Raw genomic sequence first — 19,960 nt, 5'->3', positions numbered from 1 at the left:
ATTTCTACACTGCCTTTCCTGGAACACACATTATAGGTATGTTTTCTGACAGTCACCTCTTGCACATCACTTGAGAACTGGGGCTTTCAGTGACTTGTGTCTTATCAGTAAGTAACAACACCTCATAGTGGGCCTACATTTGTATCTGTGGGTGTCATCTCAAACCTCAAACGCAATCAACACTGCAATGCAAAACACATGTTACCATAACACACACAACATGTAGGTAGGCAAGTACCAGTACAATTGGAATAAAAGTCCATTTGTTAGAATTGCACAATTTTTTTGCAGGTGATGTGAGTATACTCTCTCTCCTCGTCTCCTCACACCCTATAGATATCTAGCCACAATATTTCTGCAGAGGCACAATAGAGAACACATATAGACATGAACCATTACTGAACATTCTTTTGGGGTTCCAAAGCTTCAATTCAGATGTCTTGACCACTGCACAGCACTTCAGGACTGGTGGGGGAATACTCTCCAGACGCTGTGTGCAGTTTTGTTGTAGACGACAGTATCTTGTCAATGATTCAGATGGATGTTTAACATATTACCATAGATAACATTCTGAGACAACTCTGTTTACTTCGCATAACATTACCAACTAACATGCTTTGCTCATGGTAAAAAGTAGGTGCCTTTGTATTTGCTCATACTATGTTATGCTTGTCATGAGCAATTCCAAACCACAATAGCTTACATACTACACTCAGGATTTAAGGTAAACATAATGAAATCCCAACTTAGCACCCATATACTAGGTTCATAAACTCTTCCCGCTTTAAATTTGTTACTGTATGACATTGAGAGTTCTTGTAGTACATGTTGGGTGCCTCCATTCTGCATGCGGGGCCAAGGCTCATTAGTCAGGGTGGTGGCTTCTGCCTACCGCAACAAGCAGGAAATAGCATACAAGAAGAGGATATCGGCCATTTTGTTTTCATTCGGAGCCCTTTTCTCTTCCAAGCACCATGTTCCTCCACCCTGCTTCGAAAATGTATGCACCCAAAACAGTTGAGTGACTTCAGGAAAAGGCCACTCCATTCTCTGAAAGTGATTTAAACATCAACATTCAAAAGGTCACCTACCAGTACCCTGAGATGATTGGAGTTCCAGAGGCGCAGTTTGAACAATGCAATCTGAGTCCAAATCTGGTAAGAAATCTCAATGTCCTTCAATGCAGTGGGTTTCCCACACCTGTTGGAGGTAGATGTGTCACAAGCACTGGGAGGACCTTCATCACTGGACCAGGATTAAGGCTCAGAACAGTATGAACTTGTCTTCTGGGCCACATGCACACAACTCCTGTATGACACCACTGTACCACAGGTTCCTGAAAACTACCTGCCTGACCCTCAATGTTCAGCTGGAAGAGTTTGAGCAGCAGAGATACGGTAAGTAAGTGTACATTAGTATTTGGAAACCTAGGTGGGCAAGACTTTTGAGAGTAATGTCCTACCAAGCTCATTGTGAACTTTGTCATAACTTTACCTGTTCTATTTCATATGTATTTTGTGGTAGAAAAATTTGAAAATTTAGATTTACTAAAATTCATGTTTCATGTTTGCTTTCTCTGGATTGAATGGTCATTGGATCATGACAATATGAAAATGCTTTTAAAATATTCAGAATGTCTGCCTGCATTTAAGTTAAAACATAAATTATACAAATCTGCAACAATCCCATGTTGGCAATTTAAATCTACATGATATTGACATGTTACCCTACTTCCTAGCCACCATATGTTTGTTACATTTTAACAAAAACATAAAAGGTGATGAGATGAATGATTGCAATAAATCTTACCACTGGCAACCGCTCAGGGTAGCATTCCAAATCATCTTTTTTGCTCACCATACCTACTCAGGTTGTAACCAGTCATATGCAAAACAGTCTTTGTCCATCTCCAATTGGAGAAGTTCAGCCCAAAACATCCTAGCAAGGTTCTTCCTGAACTGAGACATAACCAGACCAAGACCATTATCACTCTGATTGGGATCCTCAGTCAGGTGCAGCATGGCTCTGGTGCACAGTGAACAGTGTTGCTATACCTCTTCTCATGTTGCCCCATCTCAATGTCACTGTATATATGTTTCATCTCTCCATACTACTCTCACTACATAAGCTACCAGTCTGACTCTATTTCGGTTCCCCTATCTCTCTATATCTTACCTCTCTTTCTATCCTAAGTCACTTTGTGCCATGCCCTTGGTGTTCTCTACATTTCATTCTCCCCATCTCTAACTCTGTCAATATTATGGTAAAACCTTGGCCATCCTTCATCTTTCTTCATCTTTGCATCTTTTTCTCAGCATGCCTTCTACATCACCTTTTTCTCATACCGTTCTCTTCTTTTCCTGTGTTATGTTCAGATTTAGCACAGATGCAGGACACTGTCTAACCAGAGAAGTGTCCAGACAGGAAGAAGAGAACAGTGGCAAGGCAGGAATGAGAGTTAAAGAAAAAAACATATTTCACCAACGAAATGTTGAAAAGCCTCAAAGAAGCACTTTGCTTTTCACTATTATAATGAGAATGGCAGTGGTGAAGACAGTGATTTAAACTGGCAGATTTTCAGAGGTACTGAGTACCTGCACTTCTTTTATCTGAAAATTAGGAGTACTAGCATTTCGCAGCAGGGCTGTAATACTTTCAATGGGTGGACCAACACACATCAATAGCAAATCAGTACTCCGTGATAGTGAGTACCTGAACTTTTATACATCCAGTTCAAGCAAACTGTCAAGGGGCATTTATTTAGAATTCCGACCTGTGGGCAAATAAGGCTGCAATTTCAAGCACTCACGACATGTCACATTAAGATTGTGCACTAGACTACTAAACTCCACTAAACAATAGTTTTTCCAGTTTGTAGGAGAAATAGGAGGATAAGACACTGAAGTACAATTAAAATAATGTATTTTCAAGATAAAAGAATGTAGGTCCAAGTGAAACCAGTATTGGGAAAGCCAAATAAGTTTGTCCTTGGCAAACAAATGTGATGGTTATGATTTGTATGTTTTGTTATTACAAGCATGTGTCACAAAATATACAAGAAAAATACATGCTGTCACCTAGACATGTTTGCCATATGCTTCCCATAAAAAATGTATTTTTAAAGAAAATTGAATAATTGCACATAAATATAAAACAAAAGTACTAGTGCTTCCTAGCAGTGAGGTGCACTTAGAGCAGGTAGCAAAACATTTAATAGTTTAATGCACATCACAGGAAAATATGATTATTATTGGTAAAAGGAAGATGCATTACTAGCTCTGAATTACAGTAACTGAAGACATAGTCGAAACACACAAGGATGACAAAAAAGGATAAGGATTGGAAAGAAAACAAATGCAAAAGTGCATTATTGACCACCATTCCTAGCACTGATGTGATTCTTTTCTGATCTTCTTGTTAGGCAGATGTGCAAATGTGATCAGGAAAAATGTCAATATTCACAGTGCATGAGAACAAATGGCTGAAGTTGGAAGACTACAACCACATGCTGTATGCCGTGGTGGGTGAATGCAAAATATGAGTGATAGTTGAACAGACTAACGGATGAATGGGGCTGACCCAAGTTCTCTGTTCATGTATGTTGTTATTTGTGAGTTTTTTTTTGTTACAAGAGGGTGAGCAAAACCACTAGATAATACCAAAAATAAGTGGATTTATCAATACTCACTCAAGCTTACTTTTGGTACTGCTTTGCTGGTTGATGCTCGGAAACCTGTGCTTTCAGCTTTATGTTGTGTGCTGAGTTTCTTGAATACATAATTCCATGCATTTTGCCATAATGTAGGCCTGAAGTCACTGAAAATTAGTAAAAGTTGTTCCAGACACAGGCCACAAAATCGCTTGCACAGGGACACAAAAATCCTTAAAATATCAGTGGATTCAGCATCATCACCAGGCTCAATGAAGAAGATTATAACAGATGGGGTACATCATATCCAACTCTGTGTCAAATCTGTGTCAAACGGTAATGACTATTTTGGAGGTCCCCACGAGGTCATCTGGTAAACCTGGGTCCTTGTGGATGTTTTTTTCAAAGTTGTTCCAGATCCAGCAGTTACAGAGATAAGATGTAGGTTTAATCTATATTTAAATCTTTATATGTTTGCATGACCACAGACATAGTTAGTTTTAGACAGATACATGAGATAATATTCCACATGAAATAAATCTTTTAACATTTCATATGCTTACAAAAAAGAGAAAATTGTGTTAGTCTAAGGAATAGTGATGAGGTGATGTAGGAATTAAGAACATAGGGTTCTAGGTGCACCTAAAAAATGGGCAGTAGATAGACTAATTGCTGCTGCCAGAATTTCAAAGATGCCTTAGTTGTGGTTGGCACCAGGAGTTGTTTTATGACAGAATCTGACAGATAGATAGATACACGTAGGTCTTTGCAAGTCACACAAGAAAATACTAGGTATATAATTTTCATTCTTATTTTCAGAGGCACAAAAACTGATATTCTGCAAGTTGAAAAAAAGCCTAAGATATTTTATGGTGTTTTCATTACATTGCCAAATTTCACTGCCATTTTTCATGACAAAGATATCTCACTGAAAAGGATGATATATTGCGTGTGGTTCCAACATGAATATGTGTCAAAAAACAAACAGCTAACCTGTCAGTAATAAATAAAAATATTAACTACTTAGGTAAAATGCCTAAATTTTGGCTTACCAGTGTGTTCAATCTGTCCGCCTTAGGGTGGTCTTCCCCCATCTATTTGCCTTCTCCCCTCCTGTTTTCTGAATTTGTTTTTGTTGGCATTAGGACTCTGTGCACTTTACCACAGCTGATCAGTGCTGAAGTACTTGAACTCAAGCCATAAATCATGGCTTACACCTGATTTGCATATTTAATTTACCTATAAGTCCCTAGTAAGGTGGTATAACATATGCCCAGGGCTGGTAAATGAAATGCTTCTAATTGGCCTGCAGCACTTATTGTGCCACTTACTTAAGTCACCCTTTAAAATATGTCTCAGGCCTTTCACTGCAGCCTGGATACAGTCTTGAACTGCTAATTTGACCTGGCAAAATAAACACCTTGCAAGGCCTAAAACTACCTCATCAATATATTAAAAGTCACCCCTTGGGTAGGCCTTTAACAGCCCATGTACTTTCAGGTTTTACCTTTCCTGGTAGTGAAAGACTCCTGCATTTGTTTTTTCTTACTGGGAGGCCTATCTCCCTCATAGTATAACCTTGGGTTGCCTTATTACATTTCATAAGTGATAACCTTCGCTTGGGAACAATTAGAAATATTATGTTTGTTGTCTAAAGAATTGTAATTAAAAACCTTCTTGAATGGTAAAGTCAGATTTTGAGTCACAATTCTGAAAACCATTTGTTGCCTGCAGCCTGTTCCCGGGCCACTTGAGTAGGTCTGAGTGGCAAATGGCCTTTGTGTATTCTTCTCAGAGAGCAACAAAATAGGGGGCTAGGCAATGGCATGGTAGACCATCTTACAAGAATGAGGGCAGAACTTTGCATAGCCCCACTTGCACTTCAAAGACACTGCGTCAGCACACACACCAAGAACTTCACACCAGCCTTTTTTTTACTCCAGACATCCTGGGACCAAGGCAAGGAGGCAAGGAATTCCACATGCTTCTGTGGGGGGAAAGACTCCAGAAGTTTGTTCCATTTTTAAGCTTGCCCCAATATAAAATGAGGACCGTCAGGCCCACTCTTCAGTACTCTTTTGGACTTGTGGATACTATAGGAGAAATACTACCCTGCTGCCAGAGCACTACCCTGCTACTTTAGGCCTGCCCTGGTGTCTGCGAAAAAATACTAGACCTGCTACTTTCGTCTCAGGCTACCTGAAGTGACTCCATTTGTCAGCTTACTCACCTCCTGTTTAGAGCTACAGGGACATAACAAGCTCCAGCGTCCTTCCTGCAACAGCCCAGCTAACCCACTGCACTAGACCTGCCTAGAACTGCAAGTAGAGCTGCCTGAGCCCTGCCAAGTGACCATTGATCCCATAGAGGTGTCACCCAGGTTCTGGAACCTTTGTTGGCCTTAGTATGTACTCCTCATTGTGGATTTCATCAAAACTGATGCAGTCCAACACAACCCAATGCAAGGGCTTGCATTGCAACCTTTGCAGCTCCTGATTGACAGCCTCATTGGAACTGACACAGCATGATACAACTCAAAGCAGGACTGTACATCACAGCTCCATGTAGCTCCTGATAAGGACCAACATTGAGCGTTACAAAGTCTTGCACCAAGGATATAACATATAACTCTCAGGAGGATTAAACTCCCTTCACTCGGCTCATACTCACAGTCGGCCTGAACTTGTGACTTTGTACCGGTTCTGTGTGACAGGTTAGTGCTTTGCATTTTTTGGGGATACTTTTACCTCGACCTTTAAGCTATCTCTAGTTCTACTGAATACATTTTTGTGATTTTGGTGTCAAGTAATTTATTACATTTCACTCCATTTTTCTAAATTGGTATAGGATTACTCTGGTGTTGGGTTTTCACTGTATTACTGTTTGAGAGCTGCATAAATACTTTATACATTGCCTCAAAGTTAAGCCTGACCGATTTATGTCTAACTACTGGTGGGTTAAGCACAGGTTAATTTAGTGACTTTTGCTGTTCATCCTTACAGGGATTGTGGCTGTTGCTTGAGAAGGGCTCACAGCCCCCTAAACCAATAACCCTATTTCTCACACATTGTGTACTATCAGTCTATTGTGTGGTGCCTGTCCAGGTGTGGTTGCACTGCTACGAACAGAAATCCAAATTGTGGTAGGTGATGGATGGGACAACAACACAGGGCCTTAAAAGGAAAACATAATTTCAGTAGTATATAATAGTGTAAAAACATAAGTAGCATATATATATATATATATATATATGCTAGACTTGCAACAACACCTGCCCTAGGTGAGACAAGCAATCTACTTGAATGAGTGCCTGTATGAAAGAGTTTTACATTCAACATTAACATAACCTGTATTATTTTTTAGGCTTGTGCTGCAGGATGTTTCTGAGGAGTATATGTGATACACAATTAACAATCCAGGTATAAGTAAAGGACAAATACGGAGAAGTGATTGAAGGTTTGCTTTTAGAGTGATCTTACTTTGCACCTCATTAGTGTTGTCCTGAAGTGGTTACCCATAAAGCAGATGGGGTGCATTGTGGAGAGCATGTTTGCTGGGACAAAAGTGTCTCTCAAGTGATAATGAAGTGTGCCCCAGTTTTGAGTGCCCCTACTGCGGTGATATCTCGATTCTTGATTTAAAAAAATTGGTTACAGCCAAATTTGGATCATTTGTGTGCAACACGACCTAAGCCTGTCTCATGGATTGTGGTCATGTTAAAACTGGTAGGGACACCCAAAGCACTAACCTAGGGTGGTGGAAAGCTGCTGCCTTCATCAGGTGTTAAGTAGTACGGAGGCACCAACATACTTTTTCTTTCAGTAACAGTGATCAGAAGAGTGAATGGACCTTTTTACCTGTCTCTCTAGAGTGGTGTTTTCTAGCTCAGTTGTGAAAAGTTCGGGTGCTGTGTGCTTAACTGTCCCTTGGCCTGTATTTTCTTGTATGCAACACTGGACAGTGCACTTGGTTGCATGTATGTGCTTAAATGTAAGTGTGCCTGTCACATGGTATAGCACAGGAGAATCAGCATGCATTGTTGCATGTGTACGCTGTGGTTGTATGTGCACCTGTGAAAGGGTTGAATACTAGAGAGTCAGTTCACACTGTTGTGTCTATGCACCATGGTGTATGTGTGCCAGTAAATGGGGCTCTTTGATTCTAGAGAGAGGTCACTGGTCAAAGGGCTTGGACACATCTCAAGAAGGAGACAGGGCTGATAAGGGAATCATAAAGAATTTAAAGTGGTTATTAGAGGCACTTGCATGCAGAAGATAGCTCAGATCCGCTGGACCGTGGAACAAGAAACTGTAGAAGCACAGACCCAACTTGCAGCCCTTGGGGAAAAAAGGCGAACTGAGACCCTGCCACTGTTCCACTTTACACAGAAGTGAAGACAACATATGCTAACCAACTTGAACGCCAATGGTTTTTAAGTTCACTGCACATGCAACCAAAGTCCACAGGGAAGGAGCTTGTCAAGCAGGATGCAACTACCGTCCCCATCATGGAAATTCAAACCGGCTCAGGAGCAGCAGACCGAACTGAAGAGGAGATCTTGCAGAAGTTTCACTTCTATTACTCAGAGATTTACCCAATCCCACAAAACGTCTCCCTGCCTGCATTGCAGACATTCTTGCCCAACATAACACTCTCTCTCACCCCCGCTACCAATAGAGGGACCCTAGATGCCCCAACCACAACACAGGTGGTAACACGAGCTATCAGAGATCTGGCAGGTAATAAGATCAACGGCCTCCCCTAGAATATTAATCTATATTCTCTACAAAATTAGCGCCTCGCCTTGCTGAGATGTAGAAAGCCTCTCTTTGCTCTGGGACACTTCCCCAATCCCTGCAGGAGTCACTACTGGTCAACGTTCCTAAGCCTGACCGCGATTCCATGGTATTAGCATCCAATCAGCCCATTGCCATACTAGGTGCAGACTATAAAATCCTAGATAAGATTTTAGCCAGCAGATACTTTCAGGTTGCCGCAGTGCTTATTCACACAGAGCAGAACTGGTTCATCCCAGGCCACAAAACCTCAGAGACTATCCAGTGTCTTCTTCATATCCAGGACCAGATCTGACTGCAGCTTGCCTTATCTTACACCTAGTGAAAGCTTTTGATATGCTGTCTTGGGACTATCTTTTCCAAGTGCTCACATGAATGGGAGCTGGAAAATGTCTATTTTCTTACACCTCCCTACTCTATAAAGACCCTTCGTCCCGGGTCCTGTTGGGTCCATTTATCTCAGACCCTTTCCCAGTGGGCTGAGGCACTCGACAGAAGTGCCCACTCTTCCCTCTAATCTTCGCCGTGGCGATGCAACCATTGGCTATATGACTTTTTAAAGAAAGCCACTCATAGGGCATCCAACTGAAAGATTGCACACATGGCATCTCACTATATGCTGACCAGCTGCTCTTGTATCTCTGGGAGGTGACGATGACCCTCACTCCACTCGATGACACTTTGGGGGTCATTACAACGCTGGTGGTACAAGACCGCCAGGGCTGTAATGACGGAAGCACCGCCAACAGGCTGGCGGTGCTTCTCTGGTCATTACGACGTGGTCGCACCGCCGGGGCCGGTGTTTTCCCGCCACAATGGCCCCGTCGGTACTAATCCAGCAGCGCTGCCCAAGGGATTACGAGTCCCCCTACCGCCAGCCTAAGGCTGGCGGTATGGGGAGTCACGGGGCCCCTGGGGGCCCCTGCACTGCCCATGTCACTGGCATGGGCAGTGCAGGGGCCCCCAGGGGCCCCGTGCAGCTTTTCAATGTCTGAATAGCAGACAGTGAAAAGCACGACGGGTGCAACTGCACCCGTTGCATGGCCCCAACACCGCTGGCTCCATTTGGAGCCGGATCCTGTGTTGCGGCCGAGATCCCCGCTGGGCCGGCGGGCGGAAACTAGGTTTCCACCCGCCAGCCCAGCAGGGATCTCCAAATGGCCGCGGCGGGGGTGCGGCCGCATTAGCGGCCGGCCGGCAGTCCGATCTTGGCGGGCAGCTTCAGCTGCCCGCCAAGGTCATTATGAGGGCCTTTGTCTGCTTTTGCAGATGCGTCCAACCAGCTAGTGAATTGGTTTAAGTCAGCAATTTAACCACTCTCAATCAGTTGTAGCATGATCATATCTTGGGGAGTCAGAGCTCCATTGGAGCCCAGAGGCGATTCTCTACTTGCAGGCCAGACTGTACCATGCCCCCCCCCAGATTTATACGGGGAGAACCTCTGCAGGGCTTTGATAGGTATCTGATCACAGATTACCTTCTGGGAATCCTTCCCTCTCGACCCATTTGGCAGCATAGCCCCAGCAAAGATAATTAGCTTACCTAGTTTGTTTTATGTTTCTTGCTAACCTCCCTCTAATACCCTAACAGTCATTCTTCATAGAGCTGGACTTTCTTCTGTTTACGATTATATGGGAACTAAACATCACCGCATCACTCTCAAGAAACAACAGGTCCTGGTGGGACAAGGAGGACTGGGAGGCCCCTTCTTTGAAGCATATTTTCTTGCTGCACAGTTGCAATGGCTACCATGCTGGACAGTTGGTCGATATATGGGTGAGAACAATGGCACCCAGGGAACCTTCCCACCAGCAACACTGTGTAAACTACTCCTCCATGGGGTGCTACCCTACTCCCCTTGCTCCTTGCAGGTATCAAAAATACACAAGTCTATGCTCAGAACACACTGTTTATCCCATGGCAAGCCACCTACGCTCCTAACATCCCCCTGGTAGGCCTTCCCTATTTTCCAGCCTTTTTCACCTCAGCAGATATGTTGGCATGGAAATTATGCTATCTACGTATAGTTGGTGACCTACATTCTGATGGTCACCTCCTTTCCTTTGAACAACTATTCACAGACTATGTTCTCCTTATGTGTCAGTTCCTCACATATTGACAACTCTGCAATACTTGCTATACTTATGGTGTGCCTCAGACATTGAACATACTCCCTACCCAGTCATACACACTATTCTTACAATCAGCAGAGGTCAGCATCTCATTACCTGGCTCTTCAAGGCATCCGCAAACTTCTGGACACCTCCCTCATCACACTGGGACATGAATGGGAGAATTACCTTATGAGGGCCCTACAAAACGAGGAGTGGGACATGGCAATAATGCACCCACAGTGGGTCTCCTGAAATTCCCACTTCATGAACATTCAGTTTCACATTTTACACTGGGCATATCTTACCCCTGCATGACTGAACCACTATTACCCTGACACATGTTATTTGCCTGCACTGTCCTATTCCAAATACAGGCCTCAGTCATATTCTCTGGATGTGTCCAGTGCTGCAAGGCTTTTGGCACTCAGTAAATATTCCCTCCAGGTGGTTACAGAGATAGCATGGGAAGCATGTGCCTTAGGCATTTTCAGGCATAGAAAAAAGACACAAAGTGCACCCCTGCTTTGCATAACATGTATGATTTTTTAGGCTTGTGCTGCAGGATGTTTCTGAGGAGTATATGTGATACACAATTAACAATGTCACTCCTCCTGGCCAATCGCACTCTCACACTATACTGGTGCTCCTTGACCCTCTCCGTAATGGGCGCAGGTGAAGAGGAGGCGCTCTGTAGTGAGGAAACTTGTGGCCTCTGCAGACACCCCATCTCCCCCAAAAGGGCCACCCTACCTATGAACCTCCAACAGAGGATGCGTAATGACACCATGCTTCCCCGAGTTATTCTATACTAACAATGCCACCCTCTCTCATTTTATCTTTTCCACTTACACTGACATCTCCGGCATTCTGCTAAATTTTGTAACCACTTGCTCCCCCCTCTCTCTTGCCCACTTCCTCCCTTACTCCCAAGCTCCCATTGACCTACCGTCCCCTCCCCTCTCCTCGTACTCAATGCTCACTCCTACATTGTGCTACTACCTAACTGTGAGAAAGTAGCCTCTTTCTAGCCTTCTTACCCCCACTTTTGGCCTGTTTGTGAGTATATGTCAGGGTGTTTTCACTGTCTCACTGGGATCCTGCTAGCCAGGGCCCAGTGCTCAAAGTGAAAACCCTATGTTGTCAGTATGTTTCTTATGTGTCACTGGGACCCTGCTCGCCAAGACCCCAGTGCTCATAAGTTTGTGGCCTATACTGTATGTATGTGTTCCCTGTGTGATGCCTAACTGTCTCACTGAGGCTCTGCTAACCAGAACCTCAGTGGTTATGCTCTCTCTGCTTTCCAAATTTGTCACTAACAGGCTAGATACTAAAGTTACCAATTCACATTGGCATACTGGTACACCCATATAATTCCCTAGTATATGGGACTGAGGTACCCAGGGTATTGGGGTTCCAGGAGATCCCTATGGGCTGCAGCATTTCTTTTGCCACCCATAGGGAGCTCTGACAATTCTTACACAGGCCTGCCAGTGCAGCCTGAGTGAAATATCGTCCACGTTATTTCACAGCCATTTACCACTGCACTTAAGTAACTTATAAGTCACCTATATGTCTAACCTTCACCTAGTGAAGTGTGTGGGCACCCTGGCACTAGCCAAAGTGCCCCTACATCGTTCAGGGAAATTCCCCGGATTTGTGAGTGCGGAGACACCATTACACACGTGCACTGTACATAGGTCACTACCTATGTACAGCATCACAATGGTAACTCCGAACATGGCCATGTAACATGTATAAGATCATGGAATTGTCACCCCAATGCCATTCTGGCATTGGGGGGACAATTCCATGATCCCCCTGGGTCTCTAGCACAGAATCCAGGGACTGCCAAACTACCTTTCCGGGGTCTCCACTGCAGCTGCTTCTGCTGCCAACCCCTCAGACAGGTTTCTGCCCTCCTGGAGTCCAGGCAGCTCTGGCCCAGGAAGGCAGAACAAAGAACTTCCTCTGAGAGAGGGTGTAACACCCTCTCCCTTTGGAAATAGGTGTGAGGGCTGGGGAAGAGTAGCCTCCCCCAGACTCTGGAAATGCTTTGATGGGCACAGATGGTGCCCATCTCTGCATAAGCCAGTCTACACCGGTTCAGGGATCCCCCAGCCCTGCTCTGGCACGAAACTGGACAAAGGAAAGGGGAGTGACCACTCCCTGACCTGCACCTCCCAGGGGAGGTGCCCAGAGCTCCTCCAGTGTGTCCCAGACCTCTGCCATCTTGGAAACAGAGGTGTTTGTGGAACACTGGACTGCTCTGAGTGGCCAGTGCCAGCAGGTGATGTCAGAGGCTCCTTCTGATAGGCTCTTACCTCTCTTGGTAGCCAATCCTCCTTCCTAGGTAGCCAAACCTCCTTTTCTGGCTATATAGGGTCTCTGCTTTGGGGATCTCACCAGATAATGAATGCAAGAGCTCATCAGAGTTCCTCTGCATCTCCCTCTTCACCTTCTACCAAAGGATCGACCACTGACTGCTCAGGATGCCTGCAAAACTGCAACAAAGTAGCAAGACGACTACTAGCAACCTTGTATCACTTCATCCTGCCGGCTTTCTCAACTGTTTCCAGGTGGTGCATGCTCTGGGGGTAGCCTGCCTCCTTTCTGCACCAAGAAATCTCCCGTGGGTCAACGGAATCTTCCCCCTGCAACCGCAGGCACCAAAAGACTGCATCACTGGTCCTCTGGGTCCCCTCTCAGCACGACGAGCGTGGTCCCTGGAACTTAGCAACTCTGTCCAAGTGACTCCCACAGTCCAGTGACTCTTTGGTCCAAGTTTGGTGGAGGTAAGTCCTTGCCTCCTCACGCTAGACTGCATTGCTGGGTACTGCGTGATTTGAAGCTGCTCCGGCTCCTGTGCACTCTTCCAGGATTTCCTTCATGCACAGCCAAGCCTGGGTCCCCGACTCTCTAAACTGCAGTGCACAACCTTCTTAGTTGTCCTCCGGCATCATGGGACTCCCTTTTGTGACTTCACGTGGACTCCAGTTCACTCTTCTTCCAAGTGCCTGTTCAGGTACTTCTGCGGGTGCTGCCTGCGTCTGAGAGTGCTCCCTGACCTGCTGGGTGCCCCCTCAGTCTCCTTATCCAAGTGGCGACATCCTGGTACCTCCTGGGCCACAGCAGCATCCAAAAATCCTAACCGTGACCCTTGCAGCTAGCAAGGCTTGTTTGTGGTATTTCTGCATGGGAACACCTCTGCAAGCTTCATCCCGACGTGGGACATCCATCCTCCAAAGGGGAAGTTCCTAGTCCTCTTCTTTCTTGCAGAACTCCAAGCTTCTTCCAACAGGTGGCAACTTCCTTGCACCCTCAGCTGGCATTTCCTGGGCTCCTGCCCATTCTCGACACTGTCGCAACTATTGGACTTGGTCCCCTTGTCTTACAGGTACTCAGGTCCGGAAATCCACTGTTGTTGCATTGCTGGTGTTTGTTCTTCCTGCAGAATCCCCCTATCACGACTTCTGTGCTCTCTGGGGGTAGTAGGTGCACTTTACACCTACCTTTCTGGGTCTTGGGGTGGGCTTTTTTTCTAACCGTCACTGTTTTCTTACAGTCCCAGCAACCCTCTACAAGCTCACATAGGTTTGGGGTCCATTCGTGGTTCTCATTCCACTTTTGGAGTATATGGTTTGTGTTGCCCCTATACCTATGTGCTCCTATTGCAATCTATTGTAACTCTACACTGCTTGCATTACATTTCTTGCTATTACCTGCATAATATTGGCTTGTGTACATATATCTTGTGTATATAACTTATCCTCATACTGAGGGTACTCACTGAGATACTTTTGGCATATTGTCATACAAATAAAGTACCTTTATTTTTAGTATATCTGTGTATTGTGTTTTCTTATGATATTGTGAATATGACACCAGTGGTATAGTAGGAGCTTTGCATGTCTCCTAGTTCAGCCTAAGCTGCTTTGCCATAGCTACCTTCTATCAGCCTAAGCTGCTAGAAACACCTCTTCTACACTAATAAGGGATAACTGGACCTGACACAAGGTGTAAGTACCTCTGGTACCCAGTACAAGCCAGACCAGCCTCCTACACTGACCTAATTGCACAACCTCATACCTTATATTAATCACTTAGTACAGTTCTGCTCGCAGCCCACACCTAAGTATCACTGCAATTCCCTCTTACCTGGTTAGCTGTTTTCCCTCAGGTGTTCATGTTCAGACACAACAGCAATAAATGAATTTGATTCACTAAACAGCACATCATACCTTGACACACATGTGCCAAACCTTCTCTGCTCATCATTGATTGCTGCTCAATTCATGAATGTTTTTTCTACTGCTGCATATTTTACCTCCACTGATATTCCCAATTGTATTTCATGTCAAAACCCAATAAAAATATGTTTTAATAAATTGAATCATAAAGAGGGCTGAGGGCCTTTGTAAACCTTTGGTACATAGGTCTCAGAGGGGGACATTCAGGTGTGATCCTCTCTCACACACATTGCCTGTGTTTGGGGCTATACGTTTTAGAGACACCCCTGCTGTTATAGCCTGCTCTCTGAAGGAAGAGCAAGACAAGGGAATTGGAACATCAAAGAGGGCAATCCAGAAAGACAGCACCACAAACTCACATTTGTGTCAAGGAAAGGATTGAAAAGGGGAGGTTGAGACTACCAAAGTCCCAAACCGCAGCTGTACATCCACGTGGAGAGGATAAGCATGATTTATGCCTGTTGTGACCAGGACTGCGGGCTAAGGATCTGTCAGCCTCCCATACTGAGTGAGGGATCATCACCCAGGAAGATCAAGAACATTCGTCCTCGAGCCTGGAGCACCAGCACCTGCCTGCCCCAAGTCCAGGGGACCATGTGAGGAGAAGGAGATCACCTGGAGGGTGAAAGTTTAGTGAGTGCATCCCAGGAGCTGAGGATGAGATTCTGGTCTATCTGAACCAGAGTTTCAATCCAGTTGGCTACCTGTGTGTTTTGTGGCAACCCCTGTGTGCTGAGTGGGGGCCATGGATAAGATTGGACTGCTGCAACAATTGAGCCATCCACATGTGTCCTATGACAGTGAACCTTGTATGCAAGGTGAAGGCCATAGTAAAACATGAGAGACATCGCCCTAGGGCAGCCCTGCAGTGAAAAGAGGGTTGTGTCCCTACGCATTGTTGTGACCAAAGAGGGATGCCACTTTGATTGCATGGAGGGAGACTTCCATATACCAGGTGGGGGCCACAGAGAAGCAAAGGGCTGTTGCCCTTGAACAATGTACAATTGTAAAATCAGAGCTGCTACGTTGGCATTGGAACTCAAGTATCATCCCCTGTCTACCATCAAAGATATTCACCATGGCAATAAAGGGGTGCTTTGGAGGTTTAGGCCCTTTGCCGGCTGCAATGAGACTACGCTCATCACCAGCCGGATATGACTTTGACCAAGAACAGCTGAATGATGCCAGGACGTCTGTCTCATCTTCAGAAGGAGTGGGTACGCTTGAACCTTGCTGTTACCTCTTCACTGAGAAGCTTTGGACTGCTCAGCATGTGCTGCCACTGAGAGTCAAGTGCTGAAAGTATACTTGTCCCATTTACTCAAAGCCCATAGTAGGCTGTGTCCTAGGATATCAGCAGCAAACTGTCTCAACCACCACTGCTGGACCCAGTAACTCCTGCCTGTGTTGGACTTCTGAAAAGGATTCTGACAACATCCTTTTCTAGGGCCATGAGATAGAGCTAGGCTCCAGTTGGACCTTCTGCCAGCTGAATCCTGGAGAACTTCTTCTTCTCCCACCTTGTCTCATCATGCCATTTTGTTTTAGTGTCTCAACAGCATGGACCCTCAAGCATTCCTTCTGTGTTCCACTACAGGTGAATTTAGGGACCCTATCTAGTACTTCTAGTATTGAACCACAAATGTTACTACAAAGGCTTTCTCCTCCTCAGTGAAATTACTCTTCCCTTTCATGGCAGATATCAGCCTTCAGGCAGAATGAGAGTTGTAGCTGCAGACCCCAGGAGCGGAAGAGGAAAAAACTGATCCTGGGGCATCAGCAGTGTGTATGTGGTTGTATGAAACAGGATGTCAGCTATGTTTGATTTCTTTGAGATGTACATATTTTTTCTATTCACTGCCACACAGAACTCTCCTATTCACTACTCTGCAGAGTCTCTGTCCAGCAACGGCAGTTGTAAAATATGGTTAAAGGTTACATGTGGTAACTATACAGTCATAAATTATGATTATTCTGACTCCACCCCCTAAAGTGAGGAGTTGGAGACACTTAAGTGTACACTTTTGAGTAACTTTAAACTTAGACATTATGACAAGCCAAAAGTAGTTATCCAAAACTGTAAAAGGTAATTACACATGTACATTTTTAACAGCTGTAAGCTACCTTGGTGAATCACTAGTGGCAGGTGGTAATTTTAAGAGGGAGGGGGGCAGGAGGAGTTACATCTGCACACATGCACCTAACTCACACCCATTCATTCACACACGCACTCACACACCCATTCACAACACTCACTAACAAATGCACATTCATGCATGCATGCGCCAATCATTTTAAAAAAATAAAAAAAACCTCAGCAGCTCCGACAGGGAAGACTCTGAGGTCAAAGAAGGGTCTGGACTGCTACCTTCCCTCATTGGCTGACATAAGGTTATGAGGCAAGGCAGCAGTCCCAACTCGTCACAGAGTGAGATAGGGTCAGTAAGACTGCTAACCCCACCCCACTCTGAGACGAGGTGTCACTGATTGACACTTGACCCATGGCGCCTCAGGGCTTAAAACTGAAGTGTCCAGGTCCAAAGCAATCAGTGACGTTCCTCCTTGTCATGAGAGAAAGGGCTTTGAGGCACCTTTGCCAAGCTGAAGAGGTCATGCCCACAGGGCTGTGACATCTTCAGCCCAGCAAAGTTCAGCTCGGGCAGCCAGGAGTCTGCACATTTAGCACATGTCCAGCTCCTGGTTGCCTGACCTGAACCAGAAGTGTAACTGTCAGGTTGACTTTTTTCAGCCTGATAGATATTCTTAATGTAAGGAAAAAAGTAGGAGGGGCATGGCCCCTCAGCCCGTACAGACAGGCAGCTGCTGTGAATTACCTCATGTATCATTTAGGATCTCCTGAGTTGGAGGAGGGATCATAACGAATGAAATCCCAAAAGTGCACTATACGACTCGTAGTTCCCCCAACAAACGTTATGATGTTCCCACACTGACATGTATTGTGCCTCATGCATTGTGTCTCCACACATCCAAAGTGTCCCAAAAAAGTCATAAAGAAAAGCTGAACCCACTAACTTGCTCACTTTAATATATTGATGCTCACCTCTGCCTCACTCTATTTCAGAAATTATCCATAGCTTCTTAGCTCTGTAATGAGGCAGTTGTTGATTTACACCCTCTTGAACACATCTCTCTCCATTGAAATGCAATGATAAATGGGTGTATCCTTGCTAATCACATTAACAGACATATATTCATTGTTTCACGCTAAATTACAGCTGATGCATAACAAGCAGTACCAGTTCTCAGGGTTCGGCACGAATGAAAGCTGTGTTTTGTATTTGCTAATTCGTGCAGTCAACCACTTAATTGAAGAAAGTGCTTAACACTTTGGCTCCAGTATTAACTTCTGTCTGAATTATAGCTCTTTAGTTAATGTTATAGTAAGATACGTGAGTTTTAATGTGAACAAGGTTAAGTTGTTCTCTGCTTCTTGGTGATAATTGGCAGTGGTTACTAAGCGATGGTGCCCACTTGCCATGTAAGAAGCTGTCAAACATAGTATGCATTTTCAGGTAATAGAACACTGCACATCTTATTAAGGTCTCATTGATAGATTTTTGATCAATCATCACAACATGCACACAATGCTATTGTTATTCTGCCGAACTGCACTCAAGTACATTCTTCTATAGGAGAAGATTTAGTGGGATTTGAAGAATTGTTAACCTATTTGGGATTTTCAATTTGTCCTTGCTACAATAAGACGTCTAGAAATCTTTCATCCATTCATTCCTGTATGGAATGCCAAGTGATGTCACCCCCGATGACATAATTGGGTTACAGGTTAGATGATCCCACTTCCTGTGATTTCACTCGAGCGTCAAAGGGCATCTGATACCACCTCCGCTACCCCTGATTAATTGACGTCCATGGTCATTTGTTCCTACCAATCTAATCTCAGGAAAAAAACGTGGCCATTATTCTATAGCTATTTATTAGATAGTGCTCTCTGAAATGCAATAGAATTAGCTGAGCATGAAATCATATTCATTCATGTTTTTCTTCCTATATAACTATTAATTGAGAAATGTTAATGATCAAGGGTTGCCCTTAACCTGAACTGAAATTAGTAGTAAAGGTATGTTAGATATGACAGCCTTAGAATGGTCCCCCTCAACTTTTTTGCCTGCCTCCCTCCACTTTGTGACACTGTTTTTGCTGGTTTTAGTACTCTGCACACTCTACCCCTGCTAACCAGTGCTATAGTGCATATGCTCTCTTCCTTAAAACATAGTCACCTTGGATCATACCCAATTGGCTTATTTAATGTACTTATAAGTCCCTGGATTAAATGCTACTAGTGGGTCTGCAGCACGGATTGTGCCACCCACACAAGTAGCCCCTTAACCACATCTCAGGCCTGCCATTGCAAGGCCTGTGTGTGCAGTTTCACTGCCAATTCGACTTGGCATTTTGAAAGTACTTGCCAAGTCTAAAACCCCCCTTTTTCTACATATAAGCCACCCCTAAGGTAGGCCCCAGGTAACCCATAGGGCAGGGTGCTGTGTAGACAAAAGGCAGGACATGTACCTGTGTAGTTTACATGTTGTGGTAGTGTAAAACTCCTAAATTTGTTTTACACTGCTGTGAGGCCTGCTCCTTTCATAGGCTAACATTAGGGCTACCCTCATATACTGTTTGAGTGGTAGTTTCTGATCAGAAAGGAGTAACAAGGTCATATTTAGTATGGCTAGAATGGTAATACAAAATCCTGCTGACTGGTGAAGTTGGATTTAATATTACTATATTTGAAATGCCACTTTTAGAAAGTGAGCATTTCTCTGCACTTAATCCTTCTGTGCCTTCCAATCCATGTCTGGCTGGGTTAGTTGACAGCTCCATTTAAACATTTCACTCAGACAACCCCAAACACAGGATGTTCAGTCACACCTGCACACATCTGCATACTGAATAGGTCTTCCTGGGCGGGGAGGATGGAAGGCCTGACACTTACACATCAAAGGACAGTGGCCTGGCCTCCCACAATGGACTGCCAAAACCCCTACTGGGACCCTGGCAGGCAGGATGGAACTGAAAGGGGACCTTGTGCACTTCTAAGCCACTCTTTGAAGTCTCCTTCACTTCAAAGGCACATTTGGGTATTTAAACAGGGCCTCTGACCCTACCAACTCA

This window comes from Pleurodeles waltl, chromosome 5 (assembly GCF_031143425.1).
Source record: "Pleurodeles waltl isolate 20211129_DDA chromosome 5, aPleWal1.hap1.20221129, whole genome shotgun sequence".
Lineage (NCBI taxonomy): Eukaryota > Metazoa > Chordata > Amphibia > Caudata > Salamandridae > Pleurodeles > Pleurodeles waltl.
The sequence above is the reverse complement of the archived record's forward strand: the minus strand, read 5'-3'. Positions refer to the sequence as shown.